Genomic DNA, 22,868 nt, shown 5'->3' with positions numbered 1-22,868 from the left:
AGCTCTTTCCCAAGATATTTCAATTCCCTGATCTCCTCTTGTATCTTTACTTCTTTCAAGCAAAACTGCTCAAAAGCTGTCTTAGGCATTAAGCTTTTTATGAAGGTAAAATGGGATCCCTTTCTCTGACTTCTATTGAATTGTTGTTTATCCAGTCACCGAAATAAGTAATTTTAAAAATAATAGCCTTCATTCAAACTTTTGTTCCTCCATCTTCCTTTCTCAGATAGCCATGACAAAATTTGTCAGGGTATTCATCCTAATCTTTCCCAAAATATATCTATTTGCAACTCAGATTAAAATTCATGAAATAAACCAGGTTTGTATCTCAGGTCAAGAAGAATACTTGCTAGCAGTGTGACTTTGGTCAAGTCACTAACGTCTCTTGGCCTTATTTTCCTAATTTGTGAAATGAAAAGATTTGGCCATCTCTAAAATTTCCAAAATTCTATAAAATTCTAAAACACAATTTAATTTTTTTCTAAAAAATTTCTTTACAATTCAGGTAAATGTAGACAAATTTGAAGAAGGTACATACAATTTATATTAAAGCAATGATGTTATTTTGGTCAGGGTGGGCTGTTTTTTGGTGTAACAGCAAAGTTAATCATGTGTTGATTTAATAGTAAAAATTTTTAGAGTTAGAAAAGGTATATTAATGCAATATTTGTTCATTGAAATCCATTCAAATGATTGGTAAGTCTTTGTGAAGAGAAATAAAGGTTTAAACAGTCATGGCAACACCAGCTCACATTTATGTAGAGCTTTAAGATTTACGAAGTCCTTTCCCCTTTTGGAAGTAGATAGTGAAACAAATTGAATGTTCTAGAAATCTAAAAGAAACATGCATTTTAAAATTGAAACTGCTGATTGGTCTAACCCCTTCATTTGATGGATGGAAATTACCTGTAACTCAATTCTATAAAAGATTAATTGCTAGTGACATACCTACTTAGTGGCAGAACTAAGGTTAAAAGTCCTGACTTCCAGTCCATTGCAGTGCTCTACTTAAACCATGCTGTCTATCTGTTAGGTTAGTTGGTTATTTAGTAAAGCTAGGTTATGAATGCATTTTTAATTTAGTGAAAAATAAAGCATTTCTAATTCAGGAAGTTAATCATAAATATTTGGTGAGCATTTTTGCTAAAATATATTTTCTATTTTGTATTTTTCCCCTTCAACAACAAGCACATATCCTAAGATTCCTTTAATAAGAGGGTATTTGTTTTTGAATTTTCAACTAATTTAGTTATAAGAATGTAATTTATTTTGCTTGACAGTGATAAAATAGGCTTTTAGCCAGGAAAACATGAGAAATTTAAAATATTGAATTATGCTGTTAACTTAGCATCTACATTCACTTTTATTCATTGAGTTTTGGAAAATATTTCAATTTAATTGAACAAACACTTATTAAGCAGCTATAATGGGTAAAGTCTTGTGTTAGATATGGGGATAATGGCTGGATCTGTGATTTCATTTGTATAAGGAACTCCAGATGAGAAATCTCCTCTTACCAGGGTAGGCCAGCACCTTCTGACCTATCTTAGAGAGTTGTTATTGACTTGCCCCAGGTCATATAACTCCTATATCAGAGGAAGAACTTGAATCAGACAATCAATCAACAGGCATTGTGATTGATACTTTGCAGTTTATATATTGTGCATATAGTTTCCCATATAGAAATTAATCTTGAGGACAGAGACTTTTTTGTCTTTGTATCCCTAGCACACATTTAAGTGCTAAATTTATTAATTGAACACCTTGAATGAAACTGTTTTCTAAGCATTCAGTCAACTAAATATGAAGTTGCTTACGTAGATCCAGGTTCATTTTATTAACAAATAGAGACAACATGTACTTAGGTATATAAAAGATACCTTCAGAATCTTAGATAGAAGGGTAACCTTAGAGAGTCAGGAAATGAAATCCTGAGTTCAGGGAATAGTTAGCTGGCTGATTTAATATTAGAATGTGAGCTGCTTGAGGGCAAGGACGGTGGTTTTTCTTTTCTTTGTATCCCCAGAGCATGTGTTGGCATAGTTCCTGGCACAAAGTAGATGCTTAATAAATACTTCTTGACTGACAGACTGAAAGTAGAGGGCATGAGAGTGATGTGAAGTAAGTCTGGAAAGGTAGGCTCAGTCAGACTTGGCAGGGCTTTGAATGTCCAGCCATATCTTTATTCGTCTCTGAGCTCTATTTGTGACTCTGTACATTTTCCACCATGCCATAGGAGCTTCCTCACCCTGCCCCTTGCCTTCCCACACTGGTTATACAATGCCACCCTTCCTCTGATTGGAAAGTGCCCAGGCCAGCCTAGTCTTCATTACTTTCTGGAATTTACCATTAATTCTGGGCTTTCTCCACCATACCTACCACCTCCCTCAGTCCCCCTCCCCCAAAATATTAGAAGGCAAGCTCCTTGAGGGCAGGGACTATCTTTCTTTTTGCTTGTATCCCCAGTGCTTAGCACAATGCCTAGCACTCACTACATGCCTATAGTCTTATTTACATATGAGTTTGATGAGCATCTACACAAACAGAAGTTAAAATACCTAGTTTACATTGATATCTTTATTATAAATTATAAATATGGGGGTGGGTGGAAAGAGTGGAATTTGGTTCTCCTTCTTTTCCCCCTCCTAGTTCATTTGAAGTAATTACAAATGTAATCATATATTATGTATTAATGAGTAAATAAGATATTAATACCCTGATACTCTTTTTAAAAATAAAAATACCTCTCTGAGTCAGAAGACAGTATTGCTGTTTAAAAAAACAGCAGTTTGTCTTTATCTTCCTATAGTGATCTATAGAAGTTTGAGAGTTCCAGAAGGTCAGGCAGTTCAAGTACTATGTTAACACATAAATTTCTTATTCTTTTTTTTTTCTTTTTGGCAAGGCAGTTGGGATTAAGTGACTTGCCTAGGGTCACACAGCTAGTGAATATCATATGTCTGAAGCCAAATTTGAACTCAGGTCCTCCTGACTCCATTGTGCCACCTAGCTGCCCCACATCACCCCTTTATTTGTTATCTTTGTATATGTACTGAGTTTGCAGAAATATAAAGTTATTTAAAATTTTTAAATATAATAAATCAGTAAGCTTTTTTATTTTAGGGAAAAAACCTGATTTTTTAATCTCCTTGTTTCCTCTGTCCTTAAAATATGCTTTTCTTGCTGTGTAAAAATTGGTAGAAGTGATGTCTACATAAGGCCCACCTTCTAGGATAGCAGCACCTTGATATATTCATGAGCTATTGTCATAAAGGTTTTTGTTTTTAGCTTTGCAGATTCACAAACTTTTCCCAGTTTATTCAAGAGTGATTAAGCTCTGGGGAATTTATTTGCCTTCAGGGGAGACAAAATATGTACAAGTATATATAAAAATATATAAACAGAAGATAATTTAGGAGAAAGGCAGTTGGGTTGTAATCAATAAAAATTTTGGTAGCAGGTTCTTCTCCAGCTGATCTTTGACAGAAAATAGATATTGTTTGTAAGAGGCATCTGAGAATGGGAAGTACATTACTTATTAATTCTCCAAAGATTTTTCATCATAATACATATCTTAAAATTGGGTTGCTTCTGGGAACATTTCTTTAGGTTACTTAATCCTCCTGATATTAATATTGTCTCCATGTACTTTAAAGTACAGTTTCTTCTTGGTGATTTTAAGTCTAGCTCCACTTACTTATATGCTGGACCAGTACTTAATCTATTCTATATATAAAGTAAATAGCAGCTAACATTCACTGATAACTGATTTATGTTCAAACTTTTTTTTTTTGGCCAGCTGTGTGGCAGTGGACTGTGGTAGGTATAAAAAGATTTGCATCAGCATCCCTTCTCTTAAGGAGTTTACAGTGTAGTAGGAGAGGCAAGACATTCACCAAAATAACTATAATACAAAGCAGTATTTAATGGTATAAGAATGCTTAAAAACTGCTACAGTAATTTTGAGAAGGGAGAAAGTTGTCTTGGACAAAGGAAATCAACTGGTATTCAAGGACCTACAATTTCTTTTTGTTAAATTTTCCTATTGTAGTTCTGTGAGGTAGTCTCAAGGGCTTAAGTCTCTGAGTTTCTAGTTAATTATTACTGCCAGAGATGTAGCAACTAAGTCCTACAAAGCTGTGCCCTGGAAAGCTGAAACTAAAGACCTTGATTGTTATGCACATCAAGGGAAATTAGAGAGATTGTGGGCTTATCTTCCCTAAAATGAAGCAAGTGGTAGAATCTGAAAGGCTCAGAATTCAACCTTGATAATTACTGACAAAAAAGTATCTTATGCACCTCTCTATTGTGTAGTTGAAGCAGGTATTTCAACTGGTGAGAAATCTTGGTTCACTTTATGCAAAACTAAACTGTTGTGGCTGATAAGTACCGTTGCCATGAAAATCATTAAATTACTTCCTTGGTAGTTTAAACAATAGATTTCGATTAGCTGTTGACCTGGTGATAACTCATTTTAATGTGTTTGTGGCTCAGTCTGGTCTTTTCCCAATTGAAGAGCTTAACCAAGGATGAGGGAAGAGTCAGAAATGATGGGAAAGATTGGCTAATTGAAAGGGCTTTTTATGTATAGGAGCCTAGGTTTCCTAGGGAGGAAACATAATTTTGAGATGTGAATAGGGGTGTTGGGTATGGGTTAGTCCTATTAAATATCGATCGTGGTTTCCGAGACCGGGAAAGGACATCAGCAGCCACCTAGTCCAGTGTGTACACAGGGAATCCCCCCATACTATACCTGGAAAATGATCATCCAGCTTCTGCTTGAAGACCTCCAAGGGAAGGGAACTTGTCATCTCTAGAGGCAACCCATTCCACCTGGAAACAGCTCTACTTATTAGGGAATTTGTCTTGATGTCTGTCAACTAGCATTTAAGTGCTTACGATGTGCTTAAGCACTGGAGATACAAAGAAAGTTAGAAGACAGTTCCTGCTCTTAAGAGGCTCAAAATTTAATGAGGGAATAACATGCAAACAACTGTATTAATACAAGATATATAATGATAAATTGGGGGTAATCTTAGAGGGAAGGCCCTAAGATTAAAGAGGTCTGTGAAGGACTTTTTACAGAAGGTGGGACTTTAGCTGAGATTTAAAGGAAATTAAGGAAGCTAGGAGGCAGAGTTGAGGAGGGAGAGTGTTGTAGACATGGGGGACAGCCCTTTCCAGGAAGAGTAAGGAGGCCTGTACCACCTGATCACAGAGTATGTGGAGGAGAGGAGTAAGTTGTAACAAAACTAGGAAGGTAGGAAGGGGGTAGAAATGCTAGAGTATGAAGAATTTTAGAAGCTGAACGAGGATTTTATACAAACTTGTAGGTAACAGGGAGCTACTGGATTTTATTGAATCAAATTTAAATTTGCTGCTGCATCACTGCAGCTTTCACCCACTGTTCCTGGGTCTGCCTTTCATGGCCAAACAGAACAGATCTATTTCCTCTACCATATTACAGCCCTTCAACTCTTAATTAGTTTCTTGAATGGGAGGTCATGGTTACCACATACCTGAGTGGGAATGGTCACATACCTTATATACCCTTTTGTAAAGGGAAAAGTTAATGAAAGCTTTACAAAGTAGTACAAATTATAAATGTCATTATAATCATATGAGCCAAGGTCTCTTTGTCACTGGAAAGAGGGATGAAGGAACAAGGTGCATGGGTAGATTTTAATGTAAACCTGTCATGTCCTTGGGTCTCCTAGTGCAGCCTTGCTGCCACTAGTGTGAGAGGTAGTGGAGGGGTGCTAAGTGAGTTCAGTGTCAATAAGCATCAATTTCTGTTTTTTGGGGTTTGTTTTTTAACCTTCTTTTGCATACTGGATATGCTACACTAGGCCTGCACAACACACAGATCGCCCACCAAGGGATTTTAAGTGGCCGCAAAACGTAGGGTTGCCATTGCGCACTCTCTTTTGTTTGTCACGTGACCCGCAGCAGCCAACTATCATTAGTCTGTCTGAAGCCTGAAGAAGTCTAGCCTATTATAATTTTGGCCCCTACCTACTGCCAAGTTGTCCAGGTTTGTCCTAGACCATCAGGACAGCTGGAGTTGCTTTATCTTAGGCGCACAATTTCAGTTTTATAGAGGTTTGAGAGATCTGAAGAAACAGGAAACGTCTGATATGCCATCTTGTTGGTCACATGACTAGAAGTTCAGCAAGCATTTATTAAGTACTTTCTTTATGCCAAGCATAATGCTAAGCCCTAGGGATACAAAGAAAGAAAAACGTTTTGGGATTGAACAATAATGTTCTATTTTGGACATACTGCATTAGGTAGAGGGGAGGATTTGGGAGTAAATAGAATAAATTGTGTTTTGGATATGTTTGTTTACCATCTTCAATTCATTTTCTTTAGTTTTGACCTCTTCTACACTTTCCTAAAGGAAAATGTCCTAAACTATTTTGCTCCAGAGAAATGTCTAATCAGTCATCCAGCATTTATTAAGAACTTATTATGTGCCAGATGTTGTGCTATGCCCAGTATTTACAAAGAAATGCAAAAACAAGCATCTCTTCCTTCAAGGAGCTAATATCTATTGGGAAAAGGAGAGATAGAGACAACAGGCAAACAGCTACAGAAGAGAGTTCATTATTTGCTTTGCCACTTCACTCTATGGACCATGGGACTTTTCCATCTGATTTGCAGCAGAACCCTTCTCTGTATGTATTGTCTCCTCCATTAGGGTAGGAACTTGAGAGCTACTTGAGAGCTATGACTGTCTTACTTTTCTATGTGTATCTCCATCATCTAGCAATGTTTTGCACAGAGTTAAGAGTTGGATTGAGAAAGGAGATGTAATGTGCTTCCATTTTGAATTCTCAAATGCACGACATTTGAGATATATTACAAGCGTTATTTGTGAGCATTAAAATAAAAGTATTTTCTCAAAACCTTAAGTATTATTATTCCATTATAGAATTTGCATTTGGGAAATTTACATATTATTAAAAGTGAATTATTAACACAATGACCTACTGGAGTATGAAGATGAAAAATTCAGAATTATTTTTAGATTTAGTATTACAGTTTGTATATAGCTTGGTTTCTAGTAAAAGAAAGTGAATATAGTTTTTGGAAAGGTCATGCAAATTTTATTTTTTAAAATATATTTATTTATATCTTTTGTTTTTATGTCATCTAGGTTTTTCAGTTTGCTTATGTGAAATAGTATTTACAGCATTGGTAGATATTCAAAGTAAAGAAATAGTTTGGTGTTTGTACTTACTCTTTTGTATTTAACTGGGAAAATTGCAGAATTATGTGTGAGAGAACAGAAATTGCATTGATTGTATTGTCATTTCTTAGTGTGTTTATATTTCATCTCAGTTATTAAAAAAACAACAAAAAGAATTTATCTACTTTATTTACTGTGGTGTTAGAAAGTAGCTTTCAGTCATTGAAAGGGATATATAGTTTTCTAAATAGGATCTATTCATTTCATCCAATGTCTGGGCTCACACATTCATTGTTAGTGTTGTCTGTCCAAGAAATAGAGACTGATGAAACAATGTGATTGCCTACCTGCCAAGTTGCATTATATTTCACTGCCTGTCAGTAATTAACTTCCTCAGATCCTAGGCACTTCTCTTCTGACTTTACTTTATATTTTTTTATGTGTTCTGAATATACCTACATGTGTACATGCATGCCTCCGCCATCAGAATCTAAGTTTCTTGACAGTAGGAACTGTTTTGCCAGCATTTGGTATGAGGCTTGGTACATATTAGGTGCTTAATAAATATTTGCAGATTGAACTCAGATGAGTACATTTAGCATCTAGTCTAGCTGTCAGGGAACTTTAAAATAGTTTATTTTTATGAAGTGCTTTATGTACATCATCTTGTTCAAACCTACCTTCTAGTATGTTATGGTTAATAGGGAATTGGGCTTAGAGTATTTCTTGAAAATCTGGTTTGGTTCAAGTTCTGCCTCTGATAACAGGCTGGATGTGTCCTAGAGCAAGTAAGTTATTTTAACTTCTCAGTGCCTCCACATAATGAACTAAGAAACAATCTTTCATAGTAGATGCTGATCTGCATTGGTAGGGAGAATTTCCTTCTTTACTGGGAGTTTGTAATATTAATGAAATCACAGGTCTGGTCCAAAAAGTCATGAAGTCAGCACTATTTTTCAGGTGAAGAAACTGCAATTTATAGAGGTTTTTATTTGCTGTTGGTCACATACCTAGTAAATGTTAGAAGAATGATTTGAACCTAAGCAACTCTTAATTTCAGGCCTCTCATTGTTTTCAGTTTATCACACTTTTAAAAATTTCTATCTTAGGGGAAGCTAGGTGGCGCAGTGGATAGAGCACCGGCCCTGAAGTCAGGAAGACCTGAGTTCAAATGTGGCCTCAGACCAAATACTTGACATTTCCTAGCTGTGTGACCCTGGGCAAGTCACTTAACCCCAATTGCCTAAAAGCAAAAAAAAAAAAAACCAAACCAAAAAAATTTCTATCTTATTTGGAGATACTATAGAACACTGTGAAACTGTAGTGCTAGAGAGGACATGTGGAGATTCTTTGGTACCCCTCCAGCCTGAGCAGCAGATTTGAGTTCCTTCATGTCACTGGGTTTGGTTTGCAAGTACCATGAATCATTCACTTTGCAAATATTTATTAAGCACCCACCATGAGCCAGAAATGATCTAATGCCTTTATTTTGTAGCCTCCTAAAAGGCCACCAGATGGGGATGTTAGTCTGAGAAAGTAGACCCTTTCTTTTGCAAATGGCAAACTATGCTCTCTGGTTTCTGTGGCTCAGAGTTAGGGTTTTCTGTTGTGGAACTGGGGGAAAGAAGATTTTAAGGATAGCTGTGCTTTTAAAATTTAGGTGTTAAAATAATTTACAACTCATTGTGGAAATAGTTCCCTGATGTTTACAGTAATCCCATGAGGCAGGTAGTAAAAATATGACAGTGATTCAGGGGGACTAAGTGATTTGCCAGGGCCCCATAGCTAGTATGTGGCAGATCTGAAATCAGAACCCAGATTTTCTGACCCAATGTACGGTATTCTTTACATGTCCTGAGAGGTTACTTTTTCCAACTCCATCATATTATAGATGATGAAACTGAGGGCCACAGAGATGAAATAGCTTACAGCTAGGTGTGAATCTGCAGGTACAAAAACAATGGAATAGGAGGCAAAGAAAGATATTTCATTAGAGGCAATAATAAAAAGCAATAAATTGACCATAAACTGTTTCTTGAGGAAATAATAAAGAGATAAAAGAATAAACCAAACATACTAAGCATGGAAAGTGAGGGAAAATTTAGGTCAGTGAGGATAAATTCATAATATGCATTCAGGTGATTGAAACTCAAATCCATTGTTCTAGGTACAGAAATGGCTCCAAGCTTTCATTTAGCTCAGTTGCAAGGGGTGGTATCAGGAGGTCTTTGTCCAGGGTACTCCAGAACAGGGCTCCTTGATGCTGAGACCTGATCTCATTGAACATCAAGAAAAAAAGCCTTTCTAAGAAGGTTGGTAGTGGAGATACCAAGTAAAGTAGCCTAACAAGGTAGGAAGGAGCAGGGAATATCTGTGGCAGCCTTTCTGAGCCAGTCTGCCTCAGGAGTTGTCAGTCAGTATTAGCAAGGAGGGAAGCAGCCTGGTATGGTAGAAAAGTTTTGGAATTGGCATCCAAAGACTTGGGCCTGAGGCAGTGGAAGAGTGAGAAGATGCTGGATTTGGATGAGAACACCTGATTTCAGATTCACTTTCCTGCTATTTATTTCTTGTGTGATCTTGGGTAAGTCACTTGACTCCTTCAGACCCTAGTTCATCTGTTAAATAGGGGCTCTGTGAGATGGCCCTTGAGGTCCCTCCCAGCTCTAAATCAATGTACCTGTGAACTCTCACTTAACTACTTTGTTACTAATCAAGTCATTTCACCTTTCTGGACCATAATATCCTCACCTATGAAATGAGGGTGTTTAAACTATATGGCCTCTTAGATCCCTTCCAGCTCTAATTCACAGCTGCTATATTCTTGCCCTGAATGTGATGGATCCTGTGGATTTAGTTCAATTCAGCAAAGATTTTTGAAGCATCTATTCTGTGTCAGCCTCAGTGTTAGGCAATAGGAAGATGAAGATAAAATCTAAAGTATTCCTTATTTCAAGAAGCTTATATTCTCCTAGGGGCATACAACATGCATGTAGATGAAGGATAGTGCACTAACAACTGGAGGAATCAAGAAGGATTGCTCTGGTGGGAGATAGCCCCTGCACTGAACGTTTTGTAGGAAGCCAAGGATTCTAAGACAAAAAAGTTCCAGAAATGGAAAGCCATGGAGATAGAAATAGAACTGCTAGCTGGCCAGTTTAACTGGAAGGGCATTTGAATAAAGATGTAGAAATGAAATAAGACTAGAAAGACATATGGAAGCCATATTTTGGTGGGTTTTAAAAGCTGGGCAGAGGATTTTATAATTTATTCCATATGATAGGCCTTTGAAGATTTTTGAGAAGGGAAAAGGTGTAGTCAGATCAACAATTTGGATAACAATTTGGCAGCAGTGTGAAGTGTGCATTGAAAAATAGAGAGATTGGAGGGAGGGAGACCAGAAAATCTCTTGCAATAGAGATCATGAGAGGTGATGAAGACCTGGGCTCGACTAGAGGATAAGTGAGAAAGGTGAGGGGGAGAAAGGAATTGATACAAGATATGTTATAGAGGGGGAAGATGCAGCTTGGGGAAATCCAGAAAGGAGTTAATAACTGGCCATTCCAGGTAGATTTGATCTGGAATACAGAACAGGACTCTTGGGAAAAGATAGAGCACTGAGGCCTGGTGCAGGTATCCCTTTAAAGTCTAAAGAGCAGCAAGGCCACAGACAGGGAGGCCAGATCCTGAACTGATACAGGTCCCTAGGAAGACAGTGTAAAGAGACAAGCAGCAGGCCTAGGACAGAACCTTCGGGAAACATACATTTAGGGTTTGTGCCATGGATCATGAGCCTGTAAAAGATACTGAGAAAGATTGTTGAGATAGGTAGGTGGGCAACCAGGGGAGAGTATTTTTTTATATATATGTGTAATTTTAACAGGGAAACATTGCTTTTGTGTTGGAAACTGTGTATTTGTTGACAAGGTTTCAGCTAAGGGAAAAAAATTATCTCAGATAGACAAATTGGCATTTTGATGGTACTGCAGATGGTGCCTTTAATGTGGTATTGACAGGAGTGTTTGTAAGATTTAAATGCTGAGAAATCAACCATAGGACAGGCACTGGGCATTTAATTGGAAATTTTACTTAAGAGAAAGTATATTCCAGAGCAAGTAGAAACAGTGGATCCTACTTTCCTTACTTTCTTGCAAGACTATCCTGTTGACCTATTTAATCAGAACACCAGTACTCATCCCTTCTCTGACGTTAGTTAATATAAGTATAGCCTATTTGTAGTTATGTGTGATAACCATGTGAGAGGTTAATTCCAATTTATCAAGCTCACTTTGTGGTCTAGATTCTTTTTCAGGTAATATGACCAGTTTTTTGTTTTGTTTTGTGTTTTTCCAAAAAGGTATCAATCCATTAATTATAAGAACTGGGTATATATTGAATTTGGCAGTTATTTGGGGCAAAGAAGCCAAAATATATGCCACTTATTGGGGGGTTTGTTTGTTTTGTTTTCAGGTGTAAAAGAGAGGAAAATATAGCGACTTTCTGTAGGCAGATTCAAAATAAAATAATACTTCATTTAGGTAGAACTTCACTGTTTAGCAGACTTACTTGTCTTTATCACTATCAAAAAGAAGGAAATAAAAAAGACAGCTAAAATGGATGTCAGAGATTCTTTGCTTTACTCAATTACTAAGAATTATTTGGTTTCCGATTCTATACCAGATTAAATGTGATAGGCATGCAGGACAGCAACTAGAAGTAAAAGTTTAAGGCTGGATCTGGGATTGATTTGAAGAAAACAAATTTTAGCAAGCAAATACAAAAATTTTAGAGCCAAAATTTCTTCTCTACAAAAATGAAACAGTCTGACATCATTTGGTTTATAGGGAAACAACCCAGTTAGTTTTAGTTGTCTCAGAGGGCCTTATTGCCCTATAGCATTCTGTAGTAATCTTTGTTCACAATGTGATCACCCTGCATCATCAAGAGAAGGGTAAATTATATTCATTATCCTTGGTTTAAGAAGGTTTTGATGTAAGTAATTCATCTTAGAGTTTGCATGAAGTCTTAGAGTTAGGGAGATGCAGGGAGAGGCCTGAGAAAACATTTAATTCAAGGAAAGGAGGTCTAAAAAGATTGTTAGATAAAATAATCCAGGATAGAACCTAGGTCTCCTGAATCCCAAATTAGTTGCCATTCTCTCTTATACCATTAAACCTCCCATAAAATTTTAAACAAGAAAAAAAAGCCCCCAAAACCCCACCGTTTTGATTCTTGAGAGGATAGTCTTTAGTTTAACCTGTTAGCTATTCAGATGTTACTCAACAAGTATTTATCAAATGTGTAATCTAAAGGATTTTAGGCAGCCCAGTAAAAAATGTGGAGGATATAAAATAGGCCTGCACAACATACTGCCCAGGGGCTGCTTTGGTGGTGGCTGTATGTTGTGCAGGCCTGGTCTAGACCAACCTATACATGAAAGGAATACTGTCATGTGATAAATGGTTAATCATTCGCCCTCTGCTTGAAGACTTCCAAGGAGAAGGTGACCACTACTTTTTGAGCTATCCATTTATATATTTGAGCAGTTCTGATTGTTAGGAAATTTTTCCTGTCATCAGACTTAAAATGGCCTCAGAAAAAAGGCACAATTTCTCACCAGGACTGCTTGAAACATTATAGAACCTACTAGTGATTGTGGTATGTGGGCATAGCCTTTGAACACCCAGAATTATGTCTATCTACAGTGAGGTATCAGAGTTGTATTTTGTAGTTTAATTGAAACCAAAAAGAGACTTGGGTTGAAAATGATAAATTACATTAATGTGCTCAATAACAGTGAGCGTTTAGGGTCACAAAAGATTTATAAAGTAAAGGTGACAGTGGACTAGGAATAATAATAGCTGGAATTTATAAGCTTCCCATATTTGTTTCCATTAATCTCCTTGTGGGCAAGATTTGGGGGATAAGTGCAGAATTTCCATATTTCCTGTCCCTTCCAAGGCATGTTTTGATTTTGTAGTCTAGTTCACTATAGGTGTTATGGGAACTCAGTAGGGACAGACTTTGACTAACCTTTTGTCTCTCTACTCCATGTAAATTTTGAGAAAAATAGACTACTAAAAATTAGGATACAGTGGAGAGTACATTGTTTTTAGTCAGAGGGCTTTAAATGCCTGATGATGTTTTGTTGGTGTGTTTTGTTTTTTTAAAAATTTTATCCTGGAGGCGATAGGGTTGCATTAAAGATTTTTGGCTTTACAGGAAATTGAGAATCTAATGTCAATAAAGAGAGGTATAATGTCTATAAAGAATGAGATGATAGCTTTTTTGGCTGCCATATTACATGGTTGACTCATTGAATTTGAAATAAGCTAAAACTCAGTTCTGTTTCTGTTGAACTGAATTGTAAAGTGCATTCTCTTTGAACTATGCCCATAACTCAGGATTGAAATCTACCTCAGTTGTCATGGCTTGTCATGAAAATGTCTACTTTCAGTGCTGGGATATTAAATTGAGGCATGCAATATCTGCTGCTGAATTTTCAGGAGCCACCATCATTGCTCACCCAGATTCCTTCTTAGCTGTATTATGTCCTGACTCCCAAGCATTACCAAATCCATCCCTAGATCACAAAAGATCCCTGGGAAACACATATTCCTGACTACCTTGACTATAGATGCAACAGTCAGGGCCATATATCACACTACCAGGGAAGATAGGAGGGAAAAACCCTGGTCTTTACAACTAATATGCTGCAAACTTCTTGAAATCTTTCCTACCAGCCGTTTCCAGAAGGATCAGGTGTGTCTGATCCAGGTATACCAGCACAGAAGGGAATAATTCAATGCTAATTTAAATACTGATCCTGTTCTACTGGTTATGGGTGGAATCTTTTGTTCATTTCCCAAGTGTTCACTCTTATTTCTAAATCAGATGGATTTAATAGTGCAGACAGCAAGTAATCAGGAATGTAGTAATCTTCATGAATTTTATTCATGGCTGCTGAATGCTGTTAAAAAAAATCCTGGTACCTTTGTTTTTCCATCTGTTAAGTGGGTATGCTAACACTTGCCTCTTGTAATTTATGAGAACGGGAAGTAGTTTTAAATGTTTACAAGCAATAATTAGTTGAAGACAGCTCTTAGAGAATTTTAGAGTAATTTAATTGCCTAAAAAATCAAAGGCAAAAGAAAGTTGTTATTATCTTTTTTTAGGATATTGCTCAAGAAAATTTTCCATACAAAGTGGCACCAGGGGACAGATTGAAAGAATTCATCAGATTCTATGTAAGTATATACAGAACTGGTCTTCCAAGCCTGGTGTGCTTAAGCTGAGTCTTGAAGGAAATTGTAGATTCCTAGAAGAAAAGGTCAGAAGGGAGGACATTTCAGGCATGAGGTACAGCCAGTGAAAGGTACAGCAGAAATAGGAGATGTAGTGTCTTGTGTCAGAAACAGCAAGAAGATCAGTTTGGCTAGACTACGTAAAATACGTGGAAGGGAGTATTTTGTGTAGTAGAGTTGGAAAGATAGGAAGGAATCAGCTTGGGAAAAGCTTGAAATACCAATAGAGGAGTTTATATTGGATATTAGAGAAAGTAGGAACCACTAGAGTTTGTTGAACCAATTATACAATTGTTTGTCCATGGAACAGTGCCATCACCAATTCCTACCTCTTCCTCATTTCACAAATCCAATAGTTGCTCAGTCTTGTCATTCTGCCTCCATAATATCACTTGTTGGTCCTGTTCTCTACTTACATACCCACCATGGTATTTTAAGTACTCATCTTCTCACTTGGATTACTGTAGTGGTGTTCTTATTTGTCTCCCTACCTCACATTTCTACCCTCTCCAATTTGTTCTCCACATAGCTGCCAAAGGATATTTCCAAAGGACAGGTCTGACCATCTTCCTCCCCTATAACTTCAGTTATAGGACTGTATAGGACTCCAGTAGGTCCCTTGAATTCAAACCTGGCATAAGATAACTAGCTGTGTTACTCTGGGCAAGTCACTTATCCCAGTTTACCTCAGTTTCCTCATCTCTAAAATGAGCTAGAGAAAGAAATGGTAAACCTCTCCAGCATCTCCGCAAGGAAAACCCAAAAAGGGTCATGAAAATTCAGACACAATTGAAAAATGACTGAAGGTCATTGGGATTAGTCTCTGGGATTAAATACACATTTATCTGGCAAATGCACTCTATGGTCTAGCCAAACTTACTCTCTTGCTACTCCTAAAAATATGGCATTCTTTTTGCCATTTCTCTGCCTTTGCATAGTCTATCTCCTGTTCCCATAATGAATTCTCTACCTCACCTCCACCTTTTAGAATCCCTAGTTTTCCCTCAAAGCTCAGCTTTAATGCCACCTTATAAATGAGACCTTCAAAATGTGTTGTCCACAGAAAACATACCTAAGATAGAAAGATAAAATTTAAAATGAAAGATTAAACAAAGTTTTATGAATCATCTGAATCCAGAAAACATTGGTAGCATGCAGATTTGAAATGAAAAACATTTAAGAATAAAAGCAACAAAGGTTTTAAGCATTTTGTATTATTTTTGTCTAGATATCAGCATTTGATGTGTATTACCTAATCATATAAGAATTAATTTTTTTTTGAGGCAGTTGAGGTTAAGTGACTTGCCCAGAGTCACACAGCTAGTGAGTGTTATCTGTCTGAGGCTGGATTTGAACTTAGGTCCTCCTGACTCCAGGGCTGGTGCTCTATCCACTGCGCTACCTACCTGCCCCTGAATTAATTCTTTTAAATAAATTTTTAATTGATTTTTTTTACATCACTTCTTTCCCAATCTATCCCACCCTGCTTCTCTTCTTCCAGAGAGCCATCCCTTAAAACAAAGATTTAAAAAGAGAAAAAAATTAATTCAGCAAATTTGACATTATATACAGTGCTCTACACTGATAGTCTCCCACCTCTGCAAAGTGTGGAGTATGGAAATACTCTGTTTTGGGGCCAATCTTGACTATTATGGTTTCATAGCATTGAGTTTTGTGGCAGTTCTTTTCATTTACATCTTTGTAGTCACTGTGCATGTTGTTTGGCTGGTTCACTTTATTTCAGTTTTCTGTCAGTTTATATGTCTTCTTTTGCTTCTTGTATTTGTCATAGTCATTGTTAACATCTCAGTAATATTCCATAACATTTAAATACTATAGTTTGTTTACCACTCCCTGTTTGGTGGATGTCTACTTTGCTTCTAGTTCTTTGCTACTACAGAGAATGCTGCTATACATATTTGGGTGTGAATAGGGACTTTTTATTACCGATTCCTGAGACATTAAAATATACAAATAAATGCAAAAATTGTCATTTAAATGTTGTTTTTGTAGGCAAATCAGTTTAAAATGATCAATAAAGGAAATTAATCAAAGGATAAAATTGAACTGCAAACTAAGATATGAATTGGTTAAGAATAACTTGGTCAAAAATTAAGCTTTAAAAATAATTTTAAAAGTCAGTAGGAATATATGCCAAAATGTGTGACTTTTAAATCTCTAGGCATCCAAAATAAAGTATAAAAAACTGATAACATCAAAGGAGAAATTAATGAAATTTTAGATCAAAAAAAATTGAATTAATAAAACAGATCTTTAAAGAAAATAAAATCATTTGAACATTAGTTAAATTAACCAAAATGAAAAGAGAGGAAAACAAGGTTTAAAAAAACAAAAACAGATGAGCAGGGAGAAATCACAGTGAATACTGAGAAAAATAAATTATTAGAAAATATCACAGCTTATTCTATGCCAATAGATATGAGATGACTTTTTTCACTTGTTTCAGCCATGTCTGACTTCTTCGTGATGACACGTGGGGTTTTCTTGGCAAAGATACTGGAGTGGCTTACCATTTCCTTCTGAGACAAATAGGGTTTAGTGACTTGCCCAGGGTCACACAGGTAGTGTGTATCTGAAGCAGCTTTTGAACTCACGTCTTCCTGACTCCAGAACCGGGGGACTATCCACTGTGCCACCTACATTGCCCTCAAAATCTCACATTGGCAAAATAAGAAGTAAATAACCTAGATTTCATGGTGATTCATGAACTTGTTTTTAAAATACTTTGATAGCTACATTTCAGTATAGTTGGTTTCCTTTGTAATTTTGCATATCTTATGCATTTAAATACATTTTGAGAAGGGATCCATAGGCTTCACCTGACAGACATAGATCCATGACACATTAAAAACTCAAGAATACTTGGTCTAAAAGAAAAGAACTGAAAAGAAAAATTTTATAAGAGGAAAAAGCATGTAATATTATTAATCTGCCACATAAAAAGCCCCAGAACCCAGTGGATTCATGAGTAAAAGGGGTAGATAAGAAGTATTTATTGAATGCTTCTTATTTTTGTTGTTCATTTGTTTTAGTCATGTCCAACTCTTTGTGATCACATTTGGGGTTTTCTTGGCAAAGTTGCTGCAGTGGTATGCCATTTCCTTCTCCAGTTTGTTTTATAGATGAATAAGCTGAAGCAAACCTCAAATTCAGCCTTCTTTACTTACTAGCTGTGTGATCCTTGGCAAGTCACTTAACCTCTGTTTGCCCAACTTTCTTCAACTGTGAGATGTGAATAGTAATAGCATCTATCTCATAGTGTTGTGAGGATTAAGATAATATTTGTGAAAAGCTCTTAGCATAGTGCCTGGCACATAGTAGGCACTATAGAAAAATAGAAAAATATGCCATTTTGCTGAGTTCTTTCTGTGACACAAATGTTTTTGAATTCCAGACTAAGGAAAGGGATATGGGAGAGAAAGAAAATTATATATCAATATTACTAATGAATATCAGTGCAAAAATATTAAATAAAATACTGGCAACTAGAATGCAATACTATATCAAAGAATTATTAATTGTGACAATTGGGATTTACTCCAGGAAGGCAAGGATAGTTCAACACTAGTAAAGAAAGCACTTTGCATAGTAAGTCATATTTGCAATGTAGTTACATCAGTTAATGCATTTTGTATAAAAACAATAGCATTGAGAATACTAAAAATGTATAGGAATGAGGGGATATTTGTTTAACATAGTAGAAAGCATATATTTGAATAGGGGTAGCTAGGCTTTGTGTGCTAAACATAGTGCCTTGTGTCATATATTCTGGTAGACTTAATAGGAAATGACAGTTTCTGACAAACTGAATTTTTGTTTCATAGAAAAATATAGAGGCAGAAAGTAGAGAATGCAAAGTTGAAAGCCCAGGTTGAAAGTCGAGCTAACACTTTAGTATTTCAGCGCTGTTATTTTCAACAACATGTCTCAACACTGTCAGAGAATAATCATCATCTCAATTATTCATCCATGAAGCTACTTTAATCTTTTGAATCTGCAGCTCATGGATATGGATACTTCCTGTTATAATGTGGATATCAACCTGTCTGTGCCCCTGTGTATGACTTTGGTCCAGGGCCTACTGTGTTTCTTTTCCTCTTATTCTCTTGACACTGTATAATACCTTTGGAACACACTCCAAATTTTCTTCCCATCTTTATTTTGCGTCAGTTCTTCTCCTTATATAGTAGATTTGGGTTTGTGCTACTAGAGTCCAGTTGAGGTAATTGATAGTGGAAAGAGTGTGTTAATATCAATATTTATAGATCTTTTTTATTTTTAGCTGGTTTCATCCTTCAGTTTAAATCTTAAATACTCCTGGGGTAACTTTGCTTAATCAGATCACTTTCCAGACTTTTTATATAAACATCATTCTTCTCTCTACTATTTCTTAGTGTTTTAGGAATCAATATTATATATAATCTTTCACCATCCTCTTTCACAAGTGATTTTTTTTTATAATTTGGGGAACAGGATGAGAGAGTAGGGTTTGCTTTATTGTTTCCTTTATCTTTAAAACTAATCATTTTAAGCCCTCCTCCCTTATTTAACTACCCTGTTCCCCCACCCCCAAACTTTCTTTTGTAACAAACAATATTGAAGCAAAATTAATATATACAATGACGTTGTCTGAGAATATCTACCATAGTCCTCCTCACCTACCTCCTGAAAAGGAAGGAGTTGTATTTCATTATTAGTTTTCCGTGACCAAGATTGGTTGTTGTTGTTAAGTTGTTTCATTAATGTCTGACTCTTCTTATTCACGTTTGGAGTTTTCTTGGCAAAGATACTAGAATGGTTTGCCATTTCCTTCTCTAGCTCATTTTACAGATGAGGAAACTGAGGCAAACAGGGTTCAGTTACTTGCCCAGGTTCACATAGCTAGTAAATGTCTGAGGCCACATTTGAACTCAGGAAGATGAGTCCAGGCTTGGCATTGTACACATAATACTATCTTATTGTCAACTAAGATTGATAGTTACTGTTAATCAGAGATCTCCTCATTTTAAATGTTCGTTTCAATTTTGTGTGTTTCAATTCAGTTTTGTGTGTTTTTCTCTTAATTCTTGCATTGCTCTGCATGAGTTTAAACAAGTATTTCAATGTTTTTCCTACTACCTTTTTATTGATTCTGACTACACAGTAGTAATATTCTAGTTTGTGTGTATGAGTGTGTGTACTATCATATGTATGTATGTATATAATTAATTTTTATTATTATTATTGCTGTTTTTATATATGTATATATAAATTTTTTTTTGCAATTCTCCAGTCAATGGGCACCCACTTTTGTTCATGATTTTTGCTACTACGACAGGGTATTATAATAATATTTTGTTGTTTGTAGGACTTTCACCTCCTTGAGATATATGTATGGTAGTGGAATCACTGGGTTAGAGTATGTGAATAGTTTAGTGACTTTGATTGCATAAATCTGTATTGGACTTATGCAGTAATTCTGTTTATTGAATAAGTCCAGTTGGACCAATTCACAGCTTCATTAGCAGTACATTCACAATCTTATTTTCCCACCACCCTTTTACCATTGACTTTTGCCGTCTTTTATATTGTTTTATAATTTTCTGGATGTGAGAGAGAACTCAGTTCTTTTAGCTGACTTTACTCTTAATGATTTGGAGGCATCTCTTACCTAGCTTTGAGTTCTTTCTGGGAAAATGGTCAAATTTGTGAAACAATTATCTATTGAAGAGTAGCTGTAAGTTATACATATGTGTGTGTGGGGCAGTTATTTATATCTTAGAAATTAGATTTCATGAGCTAATTTTTTTCTTTGCATGTGACCATATCTTTTCTTTTCCTAGCTGCATTGATTTTGTGTAAGAGCTTTTCTTTAAAAGTGTAACAATTGTTTATTTTCTCTCCCTCCTATATGCCCTTCTTCTTTCTTCGTTGAGAAGTATGAACAATTAAATTTTTGTAACAAACAAAAAAGCAAAACATTTTCATTTGCCTGGTTGAAAAATACGTCTCATTATGCAAATTGAGTTCATCATCTCTCTTTCTGGAGGTGGATACCATCTTTTATAATTGGTCTCCTGGAACTGTGTTGGTTATTGCACTGAACAGAATTCTTAAGTCTTTCAGAATCTTTTTTGTTTTAGAACATTCTTATTGTTTAAGTTGCTTTTCCTGGTTCTGTCACTTTTGTTTCAGAGTATGCATAGTTTAGTAACTTTTGAGGCATAGTTTCAAATATACAAAAGCTTTAAACTTCTTACAGTCCAAATAGTCTTTTTTTTTGTAATTTCCTCTCTTTTTCAGTTAAATGTAAGATATTTATAATGAACTTCTACTCTAAACTGCTGTTGCCTTTGCCAGCCATAGCACTTCTCTTAGCAAGGAAGTGTACTGTTTGCAATTGAGATTGTTTCTAAGTTCATATGATTTCCTGGTTTTAGTAATTAATTTATAGTAGTTAAGTACTTGGGAAGTAATAGTCTATGATGATGTTTATTTTTTTATCCATTTCCTGTTTTTCAGCCTCAATAGCTAATAGGCGAAGTTGGAATTGCTTCACTTAAATGAATGAATAAAGCATTTATTATTTATTATTATTTAATATATGCAAACCACTAGGGTTATAGAAAGAAAAAAGACAGTCCCTGCTCTCAAGCAGTTCACATTCTAATGGGATAGACAACATATATGGAAGGTTTCAGCTTCAAGTCAAATAGAAAGGTCTCATTGTCTTTAGGCAGCATTAGCAAAGCAACTGGTAATTTCTCTTCTTTAATACCATTTATCAAATCAAATCAGTTTCTTTTGTTGAACTATTTGAGCGTGCTATAGACTTTGGTGACAAGAACTTTCTTTTCTGGGTCTTCAAAATATGTGGCAGAAGTAGTTGCCAGGTGGCATCTCCAGAGGGGTTGCTTCCTGAGATGATGTCTAAAGGTACTATGATAGAGGCGTTGCTAATCCCAAGGATCTTGGGTTCAGGGTTCTGGGCTGTCTTCATTATAGTTTGAGGGGATATAGTGGCCAAAGTGATGTTGCTGGTTTGACTTGCTTGGCCACATACTGTCTCTCATCTCTCCTTCAGTGTGTGCCTTGCTGCTTCAGCTAGTCTGGCTTGCCTTCCTTGTGTTTTATTGGGTTGGTTGACAGTTGGTGGTGATATCTGGTACCTATTCCACAGGAGTTGCTTCCCTGGATGATGGTTACGAGAGCTAGATTAGAAGCAGGATCACTGATCTGGGGGCTTCTGTCGCTTCCTGGGCTCTTGTGCCTATTTGCCTGTTGGTGGCAGTTGATCAGCAGTTATTACTATTGATGAAGAGGAAGGTGGGCCCCCTTTCCATAGTGATTTTGCCTTTAGTGTTAGCTGAAAGGACTGAGCTGAAAGCAGGCCTTTTGCTTTGGGGGATACGGCTATTCCTAAGGCTCTTCAGTTCAGAGTCTTAGACTATCTCCATTAGAGTCTGAGGGGAATTGGTGGTCAAGGTGGCCGTGTTTTGACTTCCCTGTTTCTCCTTCAATGCACCTTACCCCTTCAGCTGCATTTAATTGCATGCTATATCTTATTTTTATTCTTTCTTCTAAGTTGATATTGATTTTGTTTGGCCTTTTATATGTGAAGTCAGTCCTCACTATGCACAGAAAAATTGTTTGGAAATGACTGTATTTTCTTTCTGTTATTTTCTTTTTGTTAAAATATAATCAATTTTATTTTTATGATGTTATTTGATACTTATTATATGATATCTCTCGACTCTCTTCTCTTTGCCTCTCTTGTTTTTTATTCTTGAATTTTCTATTATTTTTACTGTCATCCTGTATAACCCCCTTTACATGGAAGAATGTTGATTTAATTTTGAGGATAGTCATATCAAGTTCTTTGTATTTCTCTATATGGTCAATCCCTATAACAGATGTTGTTTTATAAATTTGACTTATTTTCAAGGCCATCCTCTTTCTTATCTTATAGTGCTTATCTTGAGCACTATAGTACAAGATTACTAAGTGTCCCAAGACATTAATATTTTTATTGACCTTGAATATATGATAAAACCAACTACATAAATTTCTCTTTGCCTCTCCAAAGAGAACCTTTGATACATTTTTTCCATATTTTATTTGTTTTAACTTGTAGCAACATTGACATGATTCAGTTCCTCCAAGAGTTTGTCCATCTTGAGTCACTGGACAACAGTCTCAAATTTAGAATACCACCAGTTCTGTTAATGTTTATAGAAAGTCTGATAACTGTGTTGTTCTAAGCAGTATCTGCCTCCTTTTCTTGTTACTATGGCCACTGTCATTGTGAAAGCAGATATGTATGTAGGGGGTGGGTATACTGTACCAAGGGCCATGTGTTTTTGTTTCATAGGTTG

The 22,868-nt window shown here is 36.1% G+C and overlaps 1 protein-coding gene across 11 annotated transcripts in view; it reads left to right on the top strand.

Annotated features, from left to right (window-relative positions):
• NCOA1 (nuclear receptor coactivator 1) overlaps positions 1-22,868 on the top strand; it is a 213,862-nt gene that overhangs the window by 77,772 nt on the left and 113,222 nt on the right. For 2 of the 11 annotated variants that reach the window (XM_020983966.2, XM_020983964.2), the window contains one exon: positions 14,365-14,436. The exons of the other annotated variants lie outside the window; for them this stretch is intronic. The gene's annotated coding sequence lies outside the window, so the exon portion shown is untranslated. The remainder of the gene's footprint in view (positions 1-14,364; positions 14,437-22,868) is intronic. 11 annotated transcript variants of the gene reach the window in all.

The sequence above is a fragment of the Phascolarctos cinereus genome, unplaced genomic scaffold, assembly GCF_003287225.1.
Source record: "Phascolarctos cinereus isolate Bilbo 61053 unplaced genomic scaffold, phaCin_HiC Scaffold_2;HRSCAF=192, whole genome shotgun sequence".
NCBI classification, from domain to species: Eukaryota; Metazoa; Chordata; class Mammalia; order Diprotodontia; family Phascolarctidae; genus Phascolarctos; species Phascolarctos cinereus.
Note: the sequence above shows the minus strand (reverse complement) of the source record. Positions and strands in the feature narration are given on the sequence as shown.